This window comes from Cynocephalus volans, chromosome 6, assembly GCF_027409185.1.
Source record: "Cynocephalus volans isolate mCynVol1 chromosome 6, mCynVol1.pri, whole genome shotgun sequence".
NCBI classification, from domain to species: domain Eukaryota; kingdom Metazoa; phylum Chordata; class Mammalia; order Dermoptera; family Cynocephalidae; genus Cynocephalus; species Cynocephalus volans.
In genome coordinates this window covers 156,549,902-156,561,026 of record NC_084465.1, presented here as the reverse complement: position 1 = coordinate 156,561,026, position 11,125 = coordinate 156,549,902, and the positions used below count along the sequence as shown (strand labels likewise).

The following is an 11,125-nucleotide window of genomic DNA, read 5'->3' as shown; positions in this document are numbered from 1 at the left end:
TATTCTCTAAATTAATGAAGTTGAGCCTCTGCTCATATGTTTACTGTCATTGATCCTTCTTTTTCTGGGAATTACTTGTTCAGGTCCTTTGCGGTCCATGTGCAGTAGGATTGTTCAACTTTTTCTTATTGATTTATATGAATTTTTATATATTAAGGAATTCTATATTTGTTATATGTAATGCAAGTAATTTTTACTTCATGATGGCAAGGGACTTGTCTATTTCCTTTGTTACTCTGTGGAAACTTTTTGTGATATTAAATTGACTATCTTTCCCTTTGTGATGTCTGGAATTTATACCATATTTAGAAAGTATTTTCATAATTTGGGAAGATCTAAAAAATTTACCTGTTTGGTTTTAGTGCCTTTGTGGCTTAATTTTTCATATTTAATATTTTTATTTATCTGAAATTTATTTTGGATTAAGGTAGGTAACAGCTATTTTTGTGTTTTTCCAAATACTAGGCTATCTTCTTCCACACGAGCATACTTTTGTTTGAAATGCTGATTTTTACATATAGAATTTTCATATGCGTTTGGGCCATTTTCTGGGCTTGCAGACTATGGTTGTCGTGCAAGAACAGAACTAGCTTCACATCCTATCAATCTATTCTTGTACAACACAATATTATCCTATGACATACACAGTGCCAAGTTTCTGTGTTCATGTCTTTCCCTATCTTTTTTATTAATGATCCCATGCAGTTGGTCGAGATTTCACTGGGATCTACAATGAGCAAGCACAGGAATTTGTTAATTCTATCATTTGTTGTTACCTAGTTGATTAAATCTTGCTTTTTTCTGCATTTACTTTTTCCTTTGGTTTTTCATTGATTCATTTTTTGTATGTTTATTTTTCTTATTTCTGAAGATGAATTTTTTTATTAATTTGTTATTATTTCTCATTTAGCAATGTAAAGATTTAAACCTATGAATTTAACTTTGGGGACAGCTTTATGGGTACCTAATAGACTTTTAAACACAGCTTTTTGAGGTATATTAAATTACTGACCTACAATAAATAAATAAATTGTGCATATTTAAAATCCACAGTTTAAGTTTTGACATATATACCCATGAAACCATCACCACAATTAAGATAATGAAGATATTCATCACCCTGAAAGTTTCCTTTTGTCCCTTTTTAATTCTTCTCTTTTGAGCCCCTTTGATCTACCTTCATTTGGCAAGACAACCACTAATTTGTTTTCTTCCACTATAGATGACTTTGCATATGCTAGAATGTAATATATATATAATTATACACTATGTACTTTTTTCAATTTGGTTTCTTTCATTCATCATAATCGTTTTGAGATTCATCAATGTTGTATGGCATATCAGTACCTAATTCTTTTTCATTGCTGAGTAATTTTCCATTGCATGGATGTGCCATACTTTGCTTAACTGTTAATGTGTTACTAGACATTTGGGTTATTTCAAGTTTGGGACTATTACAAATAAAGTTGCTATAAACATAGTGAACACATCTTTGTATGGATAGACACTTTCATTTGTCTCGGGCAAGTACCTAGGAGTAAAGTGTTTGGATCTCAGGTGTATGATTAACTTTTGAAGAAGCTGCCAAAACTCATTTTCAAAGTGCTCTTCCCATTTTACATTCCCACCAACAGAGTATGAGAGTTCCAGCTCCTCCACATCCACACCAACACTTGGCACCATCAATATGTTTACTTTTAGTCATTCTAATAGGTGTGCAGTGGTATCTCATTGCAGTTTTGATCTCCATTTCCCTAATAAGTTAACAACTTTTCATGTGCTTATTGCCCATACATAGATCTTTGGAAAATTGTTCATATCTTTTGTTAAATTTTTTTTATTGGATTGTTTGTTTTCTTACTGTTGAGTTTTAAGAGTTCTGTATATATCCTGGGTAAGAGTTCTTATTCTTATAGCCAAATAATACCCCATTGTGTAAATATACCACTTTTTTCAAATCCATTTGCTTAACTGGGTAGAAAACATTAAATTATTAAATATTTAAAATTACCACATTCCTTGGAGAAACACTACTTGGCCACATACTGCTCCATAACATCTATTTATTTTTAAATGTCTTAATATATGGTCCAGCAATGCCACTTCCGGGGATATATTCAGGCTGGTGCACTCACTGGCTGAGTGCCGGTCACGAAATAGACAAAAAAAAAAAAAAAAAAAAAAAAAAAACCGGGGATATATTCAAAAGAATTGAAAGGTGTTGGACAGATATTTGTATACCAATGTTCATAGCAGCATTAGTCACAATAGACAAAAGGTGGCTCATGTGTTGTAAGTACATATAAATATATTGCATATATATATAGTATGTCGATACAATGGAATATTATTTAGCATTAAAAAGGAAGGAAATTCTGTCACAGGCTACAAATGGATAAACCTTGAAGACATTATGCTAAATGAAGTAGCCAGACGCAAAAGGACAAATACTGCATGAGCCCATGTATATGAAGTACCTGGAATAGTAAAATTTACAGAGACAAACAGTAGAATGGTGATTGCCAGAGGCTGAGAGAGGGAGAGAACGGGCAGTTACTGTTTAATGAGTATAGAGTTTTGTTTCTGCAAAATGAAGAGGATTCTGGAGACGGATCGTGGTGACGGTTTCGTGACAGTGTGAATGTACTTAGTCGTACACGTAACATGATTAAATATTTTATTACACATATCTTACCACACTTTTAAAAATCCTATCTCCTCTAATGAAAACAGATACATTAGGCATAAACAGAACTCTGAATGTGTTATTATTATTTTTATTTTTTAAGTAGCATATGCTACATACAAAAGAGACCTACTTCCTAAACATTTTCTGAGCCAGCCTACCTATTCAATCAATGGTTGGAGAGGACAGGGATGTCACTTTACAGACTGTCACTCAGTTTGGGTTTGCTTCCTGCTTCCTCACGATTAGGTTCAGGTTGCTCACTTTTTGCCAGTAATCCTACAGAAGCGACACGGTGTCTTCTTACTGTTTCATACCAGGAGGCACCTCGCCTTGGTTCCTGCCATTACTGGAGGAGTGAATTTCAACCACCTGATTAAGGTAGAGTCATCCAGGTTTTTTCACTGTAAAACAACCAATTTACCTTTTGTAATTAATATGTGAGGAGATTCTTTGAGATAATGTATATGTCATCTCCTGGTTTTAATATCAATTGATGATTTTTGCCTGAATCAATCATTACTGTGATGACTAAAACATCATTATTATTAAGTTTGTTTTCCTTATCTGAAAGTCTGCTGAACTCCGGAGCCAGGCTGGGTCAGGAGGGCTGGGTGGTGCCTCTTTTACCCGTCTCTGCCTCCTGAAGTCCTGTTTATCATCCCCAGAAAACTTAGCTTGCAGTCTTAGCCAAAGGGTAGAATCCCAGGAAGACGGTGAGAGATAGTGTGGCCCAGGTGGATGACATCAAATACACTGAGTTTGTCACTGTGTCTACCATACTCTGGCTCCAGAGAAATAAGAGAGCTGCTGGTGAGGCTGGTTCCATTTAGCGTATCTTCTATACCCTGAACTCTGTTTCAGACATCTTGTCCCTGGTCTTGCTGTTCCAAGGACTCATCAGCTTTCTTCTCCTTTGGACATGTAATCTAGATCTTCAATTTTCAAACTAAATTTGGAATCTTTCTCTGGAACTCCAATTTCTTTGGCAAGTTGTTCTCTGAAATCAGTCCCAGTGCAAGGATTGTTCATAAATGCCTTGATGAGGGCGTGTAATTGAGAGGAGCTGTGGTTGCTACAACACAGTCCGGCTTCTCTATTTTGAGTCTATTTTTCAAGGCGATCTTGTTCATAGTCTTGGCTTGATCCTAAAGTCTCCCCAAAGTCTGGTCTTTTCTGCCTAGTTCTTTGGTTGTAAAACCAAGTCTGGATTCTTGACTCTTATAGTGTTGATTTCTAAAGCAAGTTTTCGTTTGGTCGCATAACTTGGGTAAGTTTTTGGTAGAAAGCACTGAGGGGAATTTTCAACTAACCTTCTGTGAATTTGGTGTAACTATGATTTGTTGATACAGTCCCATTTAGACAGTTGTTTTGGGCCATGCTGGAAAAGTCCTGGTGTCTAAGCAACTGTCAGGGAGACCTCCCTTGTCAATTTTTACAAAATCTTTCTAGGATTTTGATAGGGATTGCATTGAACCTAGATAAATTTGGGTAGTTATGTTCCATGAAGTCACCACAAACACTGAATTAGAGAGCATTAAATCATTGTTCTTAGGGGACATACAGGGCTGGGTTCCTGTAAGCCTCTGGTCACAATGTTTTCATCAACAGATAAATAGTCTCATTTTATGTATTACTGGTTAAAGACATCTTACTTAATATGTGTTATTGATTCATTAGCATTGAACTCACAGCCAACAGAATTATACCTCATGAAGGAAGTCTATCTAATACACATTTATTTTCTGTAAAGCACATCACAGTCTTCTTGCGCTTGGGAACACTAGACAGTACTTCAGCACTAATGCTCGGGAGCCATTTTAAACAGTGAAATCACCACCCCCCAAAAGCACGAAAATGTTTAAAGCATGGCACTAAATATACTGCACGAAGGACACTTGTTCACAGTATGAGAGGTGAAACAAGAAAACAGAGTTTCAGCTTGTTCAGCCCACGCTGGGAATATGCACACTGGGAGACATAAGTCTTTTACCACTCTGCACGTGTCTGTGAAGGACTGCAAGAGTGTCACAAGTACTTGTTTGAGGGTTACAAATAAATTCTAGTGAGCAGGCAAACTGGCAAATATGGAATTCTTGAATTATGAAGATCAATAGCATTGCTGAATTGATATTCTGAAATTTTATTTTGAATTTTTGTACCTGTAATCATGACGGATATTGGTCTGTAGTTTTCTTATAAAGTCCTTGCCAGACTTTGGCATTCGCAAATGCCAGCCTTATAGAATGATTTAAGATGCATATCTTCCTCCTCTTCAGTTTTCTGTAAGAATTTGTGTACAGTTGCCATTACTTCTTCCTTAAGTATTCGGTATTGAAGTCACCCTGGCCTGGAGCTATCTTTGTAGGAAGCATCGGTGTGTGCGGTGGGGAGGAGTACCGAGCTCTTTATTACCTTCTTTAAAAATGAATTTTTTTTGACAGTTTTCAATTTACAGAAAACCGGCAAAGTAGTCCCATAAACCCCATATCCGCTTTCCCCTATCACAACACCTTACAGTAATATGGTACATTTGTCATAATGAATGAACCATTATTAATACCTTATTAATAAGTAAAGTCCATATTTCATTCGTATTTCCTTAATTTTTATCTAGTGTTCCCCCCCCTTTTTTCCCTGTTGCAGGATCCCATTTAGGATACGGAGAAAAAAAGGAAGAATTTAATTATAAAATAAATTTCTGTAATACGAGGGTACTTCAAAACTTTCATGGATTTATATTATCTTTCAATTTTATTTTGTTTTTTTGAAGTACCCTTGTAGATATAGGGCTATTTAGATGATCTATTTCTTCTTGAGTAATCTTTGGTAGTTTGAGCCTTTTGATAAATTTATCCATTTCATCTAAGTTGTTGAATTTATTGGCATAAGGTTGTTCACAATATTCCCTTATAATTCATTTTTTGGGGGTTCTGTGCTAATATTCTCTCTCTCATTTCCAGTATTAGTAATTTGTGTCTTCTTTCTCTTTCCCTAATCAATGTGACTTAAGGATCATCAATTGTACTGATCTTCTCAAAGAGCTTTTATTTGTGTCCATTTTCTTTATTGTTTTTCTCTTTCTCATTTATTTGATTTCTGCTCTGATCTTTATTATTTCCTTTCTTCTGCTTAATCCCCCCCACCCCCAGCCCCTGCTTTGGAGTTCATCACTTCATTAAGGTTTTCACAAAATATAAAGCTCAAACACAATTGTCTACATTTACCACAAAATAAAATCAAATAAGTTAGCACACAAACATAATGATCTTTTTCTTTTAAAAAATATAAGGAACAATGTCCAAGATTTTACAATTTTCTTCTCAGCGTGTGTGTGTCTTTTAGAGAGTTTAAGCTGCAGACCATTTGTTAGTGGTACCTGTACCCTGTTGTCCACATACACAGCCCACCAGCAAGGAAGGCCACTGTGGGTACATTCCTGAGGGTTGCACACACTGGTCCATGTTGCCTCAGCCTGCTAAAAACTAGATGATCAATCAAAACCTTCCAATCAATTCTCACAGTTTCTTTAACTTTCTTTCTACTCCAAAGTAATAATAGAAAGGCATAAGTTTCCAGCAGCATTCAAGCTCTCAAAGATCAATCATGAAGGGCAAAAAGGAAAACATGGGCTTCTTCCTGGATAGAATTTTTTTCCATTTATCCAGAAAAACTCCAAAACCTAGATACTTCAAATGGTGGTTTGTACTGAAACGTTTCTCAGGTCAAATAGTGTGGAGAGAAATGGTGATCTTCTGGTTGGATATTTTAGAAGAGGTTAAAGTGGAGAGGTTAATGTTGGAAAAACACCACTGAAAGTACATCCCCCACAGCAGCTGTTTCACCAGGCAGGTCTGGGGGCAGAGCAAGGGTTCCAGCCTTGGCCATGAAATCCAGCAGACACTTGACCTGCTCCTGGCCCAGTGTGATCTTGTCATCCAGCTTTTTCGGCTCAGTGAGGAGCATTGACTTCATTTTCACAAAGTGCTGGTGATCCTGGAGTTGCTCCTCTGACAGATAATTGGCCAAGATGCCCAGCACCACCCGCTGCCTGCAATCGAGGTTCTCCTGGAGCTCCCGCATATCCTCATGCTGCCCCGCCAGGATCTCCCTCTTCTCGAGAGAGCTCCTTTCTTCATTACCGACATCTTCACCAAGGCCACTAAGGACGTTCTCTACACGAGCCAGGTGCCCTGAGAGGGAAAGCAGCAGGTTCACCACCTTGTCCCAGTCCCCCACGAGCATCTGGTACTTGTCAAACTCATTGGGCTTGTCGAGGTCACTGAGCAGAGCCTCCAGCCCTCCTCACAGGCATTACTGAGCTTGATCCATGAGCGGACTCCCTTCGCTTTCTGGAGGTTTCCAGTGAGCTCAGCCTTCTTTTCATTGACATCCACCTGCTCTTCTTCCTCACTCACCTCTTCTGGCGTGTCTTTGGTTTTGCTCGGGAGTCCGGCCTTGGGTGCAGACACACTGTCGTAGGCAGGGCAGCTGACCGGCATACCCACTGCTTCTTTGTCTTAACTCCTCTCGCCCTCATATCCTGAGCAGCTGACAGTTCTCAGCACGGCCTTCCTCTTTAAGCTGTTTTCCTTCAGCAAGTTAACATCTCAGGAAACAAACCTTCCATCAGGTCCAGAGTTGTCTTCATTCTGGAGTCTGGATCCAAAGTGTCTGCCAGAGGTCTGTCTTGGTGGACAATTTCCTTGGCCAGATCCTCCGTCCTGATGTCTTCTGAGGTCTTCTGAGGATCAGAACTGACTTCCTTTTCTATACCCTGAGTTTCACTGATTGGAGCATGGATGAGGCTTTGGGTCTGGATGGGAGGGGGCTGCCCTGGACTTGGCTGCTTGCTAAGAGACCCAGCAATGGGACCGAGCACCCATGATGGAGAGGGGGCTGGATTCGTTGGCTTCTGAGCCCTTGACAGGAGCGTAGGGTCTGGAAGCCAGTACTGAACCGGGCATGTGCCTTTCCCTTGCTACTGTCACCTGGAAAAGTTGCTGGAGCTGGCGCAGGGCCCTTCCTAATCCTCTCTGTCCAGCAGCTTCCCCTTGTCCACATGGGAAGAGGTGGAGGAAAGTCATCAGCACTGTTCACTGGGGTTTCCTGGCTCGGTGGAGGTGGAGGAGGTGGGGGTGGCGGAAGAGCTTCAAATGTGGTGCTGGACGTGGCCTTGGGGTGCAAGTCCTTCATAAACACTTCATCCTCGTAATCATCTGAAGTTGGTGGGGAGGCCAGCAGAACCGACTGGGATATTTGGAGGGAGCTCCTCCCTGGAGTGCTTGGGGCCCCAAGAGGCACTTCAGGGCCAGAAGTGCTGCATGAACTTGGAGCACTCTGCTGGCTTTTGGAGTGCTTCAGGTTTACAGACTCAGGCGCCGAGGATTCCTCAGGCGGGCTGTACTCTCTGACTGCATGGGCCCACTTCACGCAAGAAGGCAGCCACTGAGGCTGCAAGACTCTCTTCCTTGTTTCCTCTTCTACCCGGTGCTCTGAGCTGTTGAACTCACAGCCTCTTGGACTGGCAGGCTGGGTCAAAGTGTGACGGTTCCTTCTATGGGTCACTGCAGGGGTGTAGGGCACAAGACGCTGTCACCCTGCCTGACCATCCCTTCCAGACTGCTGGTCAATGGCAACCTATAAGCAGTAGCCAGAGGGAATGGGTGAAGGCAGAGAGGAGCTGAGTGGGGTCAGGGCACAGTGGTGGTGGTCTGTGAGATGCCCTCGCATTCCTGCCAGCAGTGGCCTGGGACAAGGTGTCCTGCTGGCTTGCCTCCTGCTGGCTTGCCTCTGATGGTCCAGGGCTCCAGGATATTCACCGGGAACTGAGGAACCACCAACCGCTCTGCAGCCTGAACCACCCCAACAAGAGTTAGGACGGTGTATGAGTGGTAACAACCGAGTTACCTAGATCCAGAGCCAGCCAAATAACATGGGTCCTTCACAGGACCGAAGCCACTGTCTTTCTCCAGAAGCACGTCCTGGCGCTTCCTGTCTGCGGCAGGAGATGACCTGGACCTCAGGAGGACACCTAGGTGCCTCCTGGTCCACCGTTAGCTCCGCAGAGCAGCTCCCTCCAGGTCTGGGGATCCTCTCCGTCGCCATTCTCTGCACAGCGTGGCTGGGCGCCGATGCCTCGGGGTGCGGCCACCCCACGTGGGCCGAGGCGGGCTGCTGGTGCCCCCGGCTGCAGATCCCGGAGTCGAGTCGAAATGAGCCTCTTCTGCCCGGACCGGATGACTGCTGGTGCGGCGGGGTACGCGGCTCTTCCTATCCTGGGTCTGAACCGTGGAAGGAGCTGGAGCCACGGCTTCTCCCCCTGGGCCTTGGATAGGAGCTGGCCGGTACAGGTGGCTCCTGTGGCCAGGCACCAATCTCCTTCCAGGGTCCTCCACCCTTGTGTTGACTCAACAGGTGGGCCTACCGCCCGGGGAACCCTCCTGCGCTCCCCCTCCTAGCTCCAGGTCGCGTTGTCTCCTTAGACTCACGGGAATGTTCTAGAGAGGTGAAAAGGCTAATTTGATCTTGCCAAAGTTGCTGGACAAGCCCTGGGCTAGTCTGTTTCTTCAATCCTCTGCTGGAGGTTGGTATTGTGGTCTTCTGGAAATATCTTCCCAGGGCTCTGAGGACCTGGACAATCACTTGTACTCACTCACATGCCAGGCCTGAGCCTGAGGGCGTTTGAGGCTGTGGTGCCGGGAACACGGTCTGCTGTTGTGGATGCACTTTCTCTCGTTAGGTTGTGCGCTGTTGCCTTGGGAAGGCTTCGGGGAGGTATCCTCTTCGTTTTCAGGCACTGAACAAAAATGGATTTTGTAGGGGACACACTTGGCTGTAGTTTCTCGTTTCCTCTCCACTGCATACAGTGAGTCATGTTCTGGGGCTGGTAGAAACCCAGGCCTGCTAGATCCGTTTTGGTTCCCACTCTCATCAGAGGTAGCCGTCTTGTTGCAAGCTCCCCAAGGAGCTGTACATCCACTCTCCTTGGCCGGTGCAGGGTGGAGCATACCGTTGTTACTCACAGGAGGCTGGGGCACCCGGGCGGAGTGTGGCTTCAGGGAGGGTGCAGGGCAGACGCTGGTCAGCAGCAGAGGTGGCCAGGTTAGGCCTTCTGGGCATAATTGTGCTTGGGCTTCACTGGGGGGCTGTTCTCCGGACTCTTCTCTGGTACAATATGCAGCTGTTCCTCTGTGAATGGAGATTTCAGGGAGGCTCAAGAGTCTGCCTGAGGCTGGCAGAACCATTTCTGATCAAGGCTAGACCAGGAGCTGGGCTGCTCATGGTACGGAAAGGCTGCATAACTGTTGCTCCGAGCTGGGGGCAGGGGTGTACTGGCCTTAGGAGGCAGGTTGTAAGTGGCAGTCCCCAAGGCACTGGGGCACTGCTGATTCCAGGATGGGGGTGGAGCTCCCTTGTCCCAAGGACCATTATACCGTTTGTCACAGCTGTGACCATGTGCTGATGCTCGGGCCTCCCTACCTTGAAGAAGCAGGACCGCAGAGCTCCCCTCATCCTCTGCTGTGACTCCCCTCTGGGTATCATAGACTGTCTTGATGTAGTGAATGTCTGCCTGCTTCGTCCCTTCTAGGAGGCCACCTCGAGCAGAAATAGTGTCCGTGGAGCCTGAATGCTCCCAGCCAGAGATGCCAGCGGGTGGATACTCTAGGATGCTAGAACTGACGGAGAAGGAGCTGTAAGCTGAGTTTCTCTTGTTATGGAAGTGGCTGAGCTGGTCAGTGCTGCTGGTGTTCTTGGCAGGGGAAAGAAGACGGTAGGGTGGGTATTCCCCACTGGACTCCAGGCCCTCCATGCTCCCCTGGGAGCTGCAGTGGTCAGGGCTCTGCCTCGGATTAGCATGGTCATACTTGGAGAGGAGATGCAATGATAGCTCCTGAGATATCACCGGGGAGGGCCAGTAGTGCCCTGAGATATCTGCATCATGTTGGCATTGGGCTGGTTCTTCCCAAATTTTGTTGTGTGCCACGAGTGAGGTCACCCTGCTTCAGCCAAAGCTTAATGCCTCCTGACCATGCTGCCTTCCTGTGCTGGGGGCCAGAGGTGAGGTGCTCTGGGCTGAAGGAGTTAGAGGCAACAGTATCTACATGGCCGGGGTCTGCACGTGCATCTCATCGCTGCTCGCTGGGCCTCCGCTGCACCTGGGCTGCAGGGTACTCCAGGCCGAAGCCAAGTTCAAACCCTGCCCTGGCTCCGAGGAGGCGTAGGGGGCACTGAGGGTGCGGGATGCTTGACCACCACACCTCCTAGCTTCACGCCCACCTGCCCCCTTCTGCTTACTTTTTGTTTCCTTTGCTGTATTTTCTATAGTTTCTTAAGGTGGAATGAGATCATTCATTTGAGATCTTTTTTCTTTTCTCCTAATATCGGTATTCTGTGCTGTAAATGTCATCCTAAGTGCTGCTTTGCATCATCCCCCAA

General features: G+C 44.3%; 2 pseudogenes; both read right to left on the bottom strand.

Annotated features, from left to right (window-relative positions):
• Positions 1–3,460: 3,460 nt before the first annotated feature.
• On the bottom strand, positions 3,461–4,066 carry LOC134381101 (double homeobox protein A-like; annotated as a pseudogene).
• Positions 4,067–6,478: 2,412 nt separating this feature from the next.
• LOC134381100 (protein Shroom3-like) lies at positions 6,479–10,734 on the bottom strand (annotated as a pseudogene).
• Between the last annotated feature and the right edge of the window lie 391 nt (positions 10,735–11,125).